This window comes from Tachypleus tridentatus, chromosome 3 (assembly GCF_004210375.1).
Source record: "Tachypleus tridentatus isolate NWPU-2018 chromosome 3, ASM421037v1, whole genome shotgun sequence".
Classification (NCBI taxonomy): Eukaryota; Metazoa; Arthropoda; class Merostomata; order Xiphosura; family Limulidae; genus Tachypleus; species Tachypleus tridentatus.
Genome location: NC_134827.1, coordinates 49,932,280 through 49,942,393, shown reverse-complemented (window position 1 = coordinate 49,942,393; position 10,114 = coordinate 49,932,280). Strand labels below are relative to the sequence as shown.

The following is a 10,114-nucleotide window of genomic DNA, read 5'->3' as shown; positions in this document are numbered from 1 at the left end:
GTAGTTACTGATAACTGTTTCAGATAATGTCTAACTATATTTTTATTATGTCTAAAGACAATAATAATACTGTAGACAAACTAGGACAACATGAATAGAACAATAAATCCCTACTAAAGACAATACTATTGTAGTCAAACTAGAACAACATAAATAGAACAATAAATACTTACTCAGGACAATAATACTGCACATAAACTAGGACAACATGAATAGAACAATAAATACTTACTCAAGACAATGATACTGCACACAAACTAGAACAGCATGAATAGAACAATAAATACTTACTCAGGACAATAATACTGCACACAAACTAGAACAACATAAATAGAACAATAAATACTTAGTCAGGACAATAATACTGCACACAAACTAGGACAACATGAATAGAACAATAAATACTTACTCAGGACAATAATACTGCACACAAACTAGGACAACATGAATAGAACAATAAATACTTACTCAGGACAATAATATTGCACACAAACTAGGACAACATGAATAGTACAATAAATACTTACTTAGGACAATAATACTGCACACAAACTAGGACAACATAAATAGAACAATAAATACTTACTCAGGACAATAATACTGCACACACACTAGAACAACATAAATAGAACAATAAATACTTACTCAGGACAATGATACTGCACACAAACTAAAACAACATAAATAGAACAATAAATAATTACTCAGGAAATATTACTGCACACAAACTAGGACAACATAACTAGAACAATAAATACTTACTCAGGACAATAATACTGCACACAAACTAGGACAACATAAATAGAACAATTAATACTTACTCAGGACAATAATACTGCACACAAACTAGGACAACATGAATAGAACAATAAATACTTACTTAGGACAATAATACTGCACACAAACTAGGACAACATAAATAGAACAATAAATACTTACTCAGAACAATAAAACTGCACACAAACTAGAACAACATAAATAGAACAATAAATACTTATTCAGGACAATAATACTGCACACAAACAAGAACAACATAAATAGAACAATAAATACTTACTCAAAACAATGATACTGCACACAAACTAGGACAACATATATAGAACAATAAATAATTACTCAGGACAATAATACTGCACACAAACTAGGACAACATAAATAGAACAATATATACTTACTCAGGGCAATAATACTGCACACAAACTAGGACAACATGAATAGTACAATAAATACTTACTTAGGACAATAATACTGCACACAAACTAGGACAACATAAATAGAACAATAAATGCTTACTCAGAACAATAATACTGCACACAAACTAGGACAACATGAATAGAACAATAACTACTTACTCAGGACAATAATACTGCACACAAACTTGGACAACATAAATAGAACAATAAATACTTACTCAGGACAATAATACTGCATACAAACTAGGACAACATAAATAGAACAATAAATACTTATTCAGGACAATAATACTGCACACAAACTTGGACAACATAAATAGAACAATAAATACTTACTCAGGACAGTAATACTGCACACAAACTAGGACAATATGAACAGAACAATAAATACTTATTCAGGCCAATGATACTGCACACAAACTAGAACAACATAAATCGAACAATAAATACTGACTCAGAACAATGATACTGCACACAAACTAGGACAACATGAGTAAAACAATAAATACTTACTCAGGACAATAATACTGCACACAAACTAGGACAACATGAATAGAACAATAATACTGCACACAAACTAGAACAACATAAATAGAACAATAAATACTTATTCAGGCCAATGATACTGCACACAAACTAGAACAACATAAATCGAACAATAAATACTGACTCAGAACAATGATACTGCACACAAACTAGGACAACATGAATAAAACAATAAATACTTACTCAGGACAATAATACTGCACACAAACTAGGACAACATGAATAGAAAAATAATACTGCACACAAACTAGAACAACATAAATAGAACAATAAATACTTACTCAGGACAATGATACTGCACACAAACTAGGACAACATAAATAGAACAATAAATAATTACTCAGGAAATATTACTGCACACAAACTAGGACAACATAAATAGAACAATAAATACTTACTCAGGACAATAATACTGCACACAAACTAGGACAACATGAATAGAACAATAAATACTTACTTAGGACAATAATACTGCACACAAACTAGGACAACATAAATAGAACAATAAATACTTACTCAGGACCATAATATTGCACACAAACTAGGACAACATAAATAGAACAATAAATACTTACTCAGAACAATAAAACTGCACACAAACTAGAACAACATAAATAGAACAATAAATACTTATTCAGGACAATAATACTGCACACAAACTAGAACAACATAAATAGAACAATAAATACTTACTCAGGATAATAATATTGCACACAAACTAGGACAACATGAATAGTACAATAAATACTTATTTAGGACAATAATACTGCACACAAACTAGGACAACATAAATAGAACAATAAATACTTACTCAGGACAATAATACTGCACACACACTAGAACAACATAAATAGAACAATAAATACTTACTCAGGACAATGATACTGCACACAAACTAGGATAACATGAATAGAACAATAAATACTTACTCAGGACAATAATACTGCACACAAACTAGGACAACATGAATAGAACAATAAATACTTACTTAGGACAATAATACTGCACACAAACTAAGACAACATAAATAGAACAATAAATGCTTACTCAGGACAATAATACTGCACACAAACTAGGACAACATGAATAGAACAATAAATACTTACTCAAAACAATAATACTGCACACAAACTAGGACAACATAAATATAACAATAAATACTTACTCAGGACAATAATACTGCACACAAACTAGGACAACATGAATAGAACAATAAATACTTACTCAGGACAATAATACTGCACACAAACTAGGACAACATGAATAGTACAATATATTCTTATTATATTACCTTACTCAGTACAAAGCACAACACTGTATAAAGGTTTTTATCCACCTCATGTTCAGTGACCAATAAACATGTTTATTGTTTCTTCACATTTAAAAGTGATAAACTCATCTTCTGGTTTTCTTATCAAGTGATTCTAATATTCCAAGTTGTAATTCCTCCTGGAGAATGGTGAGGAACAAACTTAAAGTAGGTACAATATTCAATTAGACAGTGGTAGTTAATACTGCTGGTATTGTAGGTATTAGATGTATCCTTCTTCCACTGTCTCTCTGGTGTCATGAACTCCCATATCATCAGTGAAATGTTTAATGAATGATGTTTGTCTTGAAAAGTCTTTTTCAGCTACATCCCACTTTCATGAAAACATTTGTTTACCATCCTGTCGTAAACATTTTAAACCTGTGTATTATGGGAAATACGTTGGCAACACTTTTGTTTAACAATGTTCATTTGGTTAAGAATTTTCTACAGTTTTTAAAATGGTAAATATCCCAACTTAGAGTTTACTGTTAAAAGTAACAAACTAATTGTTATTCATTCATGTCTTCAATAACCGGGATGTAATTACCACAACAACATATCAAAAATACATTTCTGTAGTTTGAAAGTTTTGTTCCCTCAATCTTTAAAAAAAAACTTGTTAAAAATGTGCTGTAAAGTGTGTTTAATATATCAGGATTTTAAAACACAGAACTGAAAAACACTGAAGAATTGCTTAACCCTTTCAGCACTGAATAACAACTTTTAATGTTTGGCATGGCACTGAATATATATTTTTGATACTTCAACTAATTATGGTATCAGAACTAAAAGCATGATATCTTGGTAATAACTCAACAAAAGTCCCTGAAATATTCAGTGGTTGTACCCAATACTATATATGTTAAATTCAATACATAAGAATAACAGGTATAAAGGAAGACACCCTGATACACAAAGTGCCAGGTAAAACACAATAATTTATTATAAATTGTATAGAACAGCCCATTGATAGTCTGTGTGCTTATGATATATCTCATGGTAAAAAGCACATGGGGAGATTGCACTGTTTGCAGAAATAATTAGTCTGCTTTCATTTCCATCCAGCTGTGTATCTATCGCTGCAAACAGTAGAATCAGGTTTGTGTTTTTTGTCCTCATATTGTCCAATACTATGTCTTTCCAACAAGCGCTGACCTTTATCAGTACTTGGTCTTCGTTTCCGTTTGGCTTTGCTGACATGTCCCTCCAGCAAATTTTGAATAATCTGTTCTCTGAACAGTCTTGGAGATACTGGGTTTTCACCGTTGCTCTTGCAATCTGCACAATATATTATATATCTGTTAACAAGAACTAGCCTTGGTCAGTCAGTTTATCCAATAAGTTATATGACCCTAACTACACCATGTTCTTACCTAAAGCGGAACAGATTCCAGGCCACACCTTCATTATCACTCTCATCTGTTACAAGTAAGCTTTCATTATCATCTGGCTCACACTCTTTGTCACTCTCTTCATTGTTACAAATAATATCGATTACTTCTTTAGTGGTATAAGCTGTTCCTCTCAGCATTGTAACAACGTTACAAGTATCAACAGAATATGCAAGGAAGGCGTCTTCTAAAACAATGAACAGTATGATCTACACAGGCTAGAAAACAAAGAAATCACATGACCTCCAGTTTAAATACCTGCTGGGAATCCCAAGTAAACAATAAATACACATGGTTCTAGCCTCAAGTGGGTCTACAGGCCTGTGTGATTATGATGATTAGCCAAGAGGGTATGTTGTTTACATCTTGTCGATGAAGATCGCCTGCCGTGCTGAGTCTTCAAGTCCACTGCGGTCGCCAACTTCGCCAAAAGGGTTAAAAAAAATTGTTTTTCCATTGTTACTCTAATTAGAATAATCCACCAAAAAACAGAAACTAAATATCCTATATGTTATTACACAAAATAACTTTAAATACACTCTTTTCAATAACAATTTAACACATTTAAAAGTTTATCACACAATTTTATCCACTAGTTGATTTTAAACATAGATATAGATACTTCAAATATTAAAGAGACAAACAACATAACAAGACACAACCATGGAAATGTTGGTCAAGCCACAAGGAGAATACAGTTAAATAAAATAAAACCAACAATACCAGCAGTATTACTAACCAGTGTCTAATTTTCTCTGCATCAGTCTCCATTCTTGAGAAGAACTTCAACTTGAAATGTTAGAATCACTTTACTCAGATAAAAAAGAACAGAACATAAATCAGCTTTGCAGACAAACTTTGTCTACAACTAAACAATAACAACCACTTCATGCTTGACTTATTAATTATGATGAGTAAACACTGAAATGAACAGTAGGGACCAGTTCACTTTTGTTTATTCATCAGGAACACTGCTGAATTCATTTTTCACACAAATATACTGCATACAGTTTTGCCACACAGAAGGTCACTAACTGTAGACTACAACAGATATTTCTCCCCAATGTAAATAACTACAGGTTCAAGATAGTACTAATGAGGTTTGTGCATAATGGACGTTCAAACTGTGCATTCAAACTACCATCACCAGAAGAACATTTAATTAAGAACTGTAGCTCTAATTAAGATCTAAATTTCTCAATTATTACTCAGAGACGCTGTTTGTGGCGACATCCACTCAAATGGATTATGGAGAAATTTGAGTAACAATCTCTCAAGAGACTGAGCCGTTGATGTTCAAACAAATTTTGTGCTGAAGGACTTGTGAAACAGATGTATCAGAAAACATTTTCTTGAACCCTGAAGAGATGTGTGCCTAGTGTTACTGATATCTTCTAAGTTAAAACACCAGTTAATTCAACAAAAGACAAAAGGTCTGTTCACTATTAGTCATATGTAAAATAAAATTATTGAACAGATATATCTCCTCACATTATTCATATATCAATATGTGTACAGGATTTTCGTTTATACAGGCAATATAGAAAAGTAAACAGCTATTTGATGAACATTTGTCATCTTTGCTCAAGTTACACATGAAACAACGACCAGTAATATTATAATTCAATCTTTAAACATGCAATAACAATGATAAAATCTTCCAACTTAAATATACCATTCAAATGCCAGATATGGATGGATTGGCATAAAAGTAAAGGTTAAACTTTTACACACATAAAAATTACACTAACTCCCAGCTTTCACAAATGCAATACTTAGACTAAAGTTTTTAATGTATAAACTTACACATGCAATAACCAGACTACGATATTTCACATGAAAACAATTAATATAACAGTAACAATTGAACTTTTACACATGCAACAACCAGAATAAGATGTTCTACATAAAATCAATAAGAATAAGAATAACAATTCAACTTTTACACATGCAACAAGCAGAATAAGATGTTCTACATAAAATCAATTAAAATAAGAATAACAATTCAATGTTTACACATGCAACAACCAGAATAAGATGTTCTATAGAAAATTTATTGCAATAACAATAGCAATTAAACTTTTACACATGCAACAACCAGAATAAGATGTTCTACATAAAATCAATTACAATAAGAATAACAATTCAACTTTTACACTGCAACAAGCAGAATAAGGTGTTCTACATAAAATCAATTAGAATAAGAATAACAATTCAACTTGTTACACATGCAACAACCAGAATAAGATGTTCTACATAAAATCAATTACAATAAGAATAACAATTCAATGTTTACACATGCAACAACCAGAATAAGGTGTTCTACATAAAATCAATAAGAATAAAAAAACAATTAAACTTTTATACATGCAACAACCAGAATAAGATGTTATACATAAAATCAATTAGAATCAACAACTGTTACACATGCAACAACCAGACTAAGGTGTTCTGCATCAAACCAATTACAATAAGAATAACAATTCAACTTTTATACATGCAACAACCAGAATAAGATGTTCTACATAAAAACAATTACAATAAGAATAACAATTCAACTTTTACACAAGAAACAACCAGAAAAAGATGTTCTACATAAAATCAATTAGAATAAAAAAAAACAATTCAACTTTTACACATGCAACAACCACAATAAGGTGTTCTACATAAAATCAATTAGAATAAAAAACAATTCATCTTTTACACATGCAACAACCAGAAAAAGATGTTCTGCATCAAATCAATTATAATAAGAATAAAAATTCAACTTTTACACATGCAACAACCAGAAGAAAGTGTTCTACATAAAATCAATTTGAATAAGAAAAACAATTCAACTTTTACACATCCAACAACCAGAATAAGGTGTTCTACATAAAAACAATTTCAATAAAAATAAGAATTCAATGTTTACACATGCAACAACCAGAATAAGATGTTCTACATAAAATCAATTAAAATAAGAATAACAATTCAATGTTTACACATGCAACAACCAGAATAAGATGTTCTACATAAAATCAATTACAATAAGAATAACAATTCAACTTTTACACAAGCAACAACCAGAATAAGGTGTTGTACATAAGAAATATTACAATATGAATAACAATTCAACTTTTACACATGCAACAAAAAGACTAAGGTGTTCTACATAAAAACAATTACAATACGAATAACAATTCAACTTTTACATATGCAACAAACAGAATAAAGTGTTCCACATAAAATGGATTAGAATAAGAAAAACAATTTAATATTTACACATTCAACAACCAGAATAAGATGTTCTGCATAAAATCAATTACAATAAGAATAAAAATTAAACTTTTACACATGCAAACACCAGAATAAGGTGTTCTACAAAAGATCAATTAGAATAAAAAAAACAATTCAACTTTTACACATGCAACAACCAGACTAAGATGTTCTACATAAAATCAATTAGAATAAGAAAAACAATTTAATATTTACACATTCAACAACCAGAATAAGATGTTCTGCATAAAATCAATTACAATAAGAATAAAAATTCAACTTTTACACATGCAACCACCAGAGTAAGGTGTTCTACATAAAAACAATTACAATAAATATAACAATTCAACTTTTACACATGGCACAACCGAAATAAGGTGTTCTATATAAAATCAATTACAATAAGAATAACAATTCAACTTTTACACATGCAACAACCAGAATAAGGTGTCCTACAAAAAATCAATTAGAATAGAAAAAACAATTCAACTTTTCTACATGCAAGAACCAGAATAAGGTGTTCTATATAAAAACAATTACAATTCAACTTTTACACGTGCAAAAACGAGACTAAGATGTTTTACATAAAATCAATTAGAATAAGGATAAAAATTCAACTTTTACACGTGCAAGAACGAGACTAAGATGTTTTACATAAAATCAATTAGAATAAGGATAAAAATTCAACTTTTACACATGCAACAACAAGAAAGAGATGTTCTGCATAAAATCAATTACAATAAGAATAAAAATTCAACTTTTACACATGCAACAACCAGAATAAAATGTTCTACATAAAATTAATTAGAATAAAAAAAACAATTCAACTTTTATACATGCAACAACCAGAATAATGTGTTCTACATAAAAACAATTTCAATAAATATAACATTTCAACTTTTACACATGGCACAACCGGAATAAGGTGTTCTACATAAAATCAATTAGAATAAGAATAACAATTCAACTTTTACACATGGCACAACCGAAATAAGGTGTTCTACATAAAATCAATTACAAAAAGAATAACAATTCAACTTTTACACATGCAACAACCAGAATAAGGTGTTCTACATAATATCAATTATAATAGGAAAAACAATTCAACTTTTCTACATGCAAGAACCAGACTAAGATGTTCTACATAAAATCAAGTAGAATAAGAAAAACAATTTAATGTTTACACATTCAACAACCAGAATAAGATGTTCTGCATAAAATCAATTACAATCAGAATAAAAATTCAACTTTTACACATGCAACCACCAGACTAAGGTGTTCTACATAAAAACAATTACAATAAATATAACAATTCACCTTTTACACATGGCAAAATCGGAATAAGGTGTTCTACATAAAATAAATTACAATAAGAATAACAATTCAACTTTTACACATGCAACAACCAGAAAGAGATGTTCTGCATAAAATCAATTATAATAAGAATAACAATTCAATGTTTACACATCTCACAACCAGAAAAAGTTGGTCCACATAAAATCAATTAGAATAAGAAAAACAATTCAATGTTTACACATAGAATAACCAGAATAAGATGTTCCACATAAAATAAATTACAATAAGAATAACAATTAAACTTCTACACATACAACAACAAGAATAAAATGTTCTACATAAAATCAATTAGAATAAGAAAAACAATTCAATGTTTACACATAGAACAACCAGAATAAGGTGTTCGACATAAAATCAAGTAGAATCAGAATAAGAATTCAACTTCTACACAAGCAACAACCAGAAAAAGGTGTTCTACATAAAATCAATTAGAATCAACCACTTTTACACATGCAACAACGAGACTAAGATGTTCTACATAAAAACAATTACAATAAGAATAACAATTCAACATTTATACATGCAACAATCAGACTAAGGTGTTCTACATAAAATCAATTAAAATCAGAATAACAATTCAACTTTTACACATGCAACAACCAGAAAGAGATGTTCTGCATAAAATCAATTACAAAAAAATAACAATTCAATGTTTACACATGCAACAACCAGAATAAGTTGTTCTACATAAAATCAATTACAATAAGAATAACAATTCAATGTTTACATATCAAACAACCAGAAAAAGTTGTTCTACATAAAATCAATTAGAATAAGAAAAAAAATTCAATGTTTACACATACAACAACCAGAATAAGGTGTTCTACATAAAATCAATTACAATAAAAATAACAATTAAACTTCTACAATCCAACAACCAGAATAAGGTGTTCTACATAAAATCAATTACAATAAGAATAACAATTGAAATTTTAGACATGCAACAACCAGACTAAGATGTTCTATATAAAATCAATTAGAATAAGATTAACAATTCAACTTTTACACATGCAACAACCAGAATAAGAATAAACAACTGTTACACATGCAACAACCAG

At 29.6% G+C, this 10,114-nt stretch overlaps 1 long non-coding RNA gene across 1 annotated transcript; it reads right to left on the bottom strand.

The window, feature by feature from the left end:
- Positions 1–3,966: 3,966 nt before the first annotated feature.
- LOC143246817 (uncharacterized) lies at positions 3,967–4,621 on the bottom strand. The gene is made up of 2 exons (XR_013026174.1): positions 4,425–4,621; positions 3,967–4,329 (listed from the first exon to the last, which is right to left on the bottom strand). It is a non-coding gene; the product is annotated as an uncharacterized LOC143246817 (long non-coding RNA).
- Positions 4,622–10,114: the final 5,493 nt, after the last annotated feature.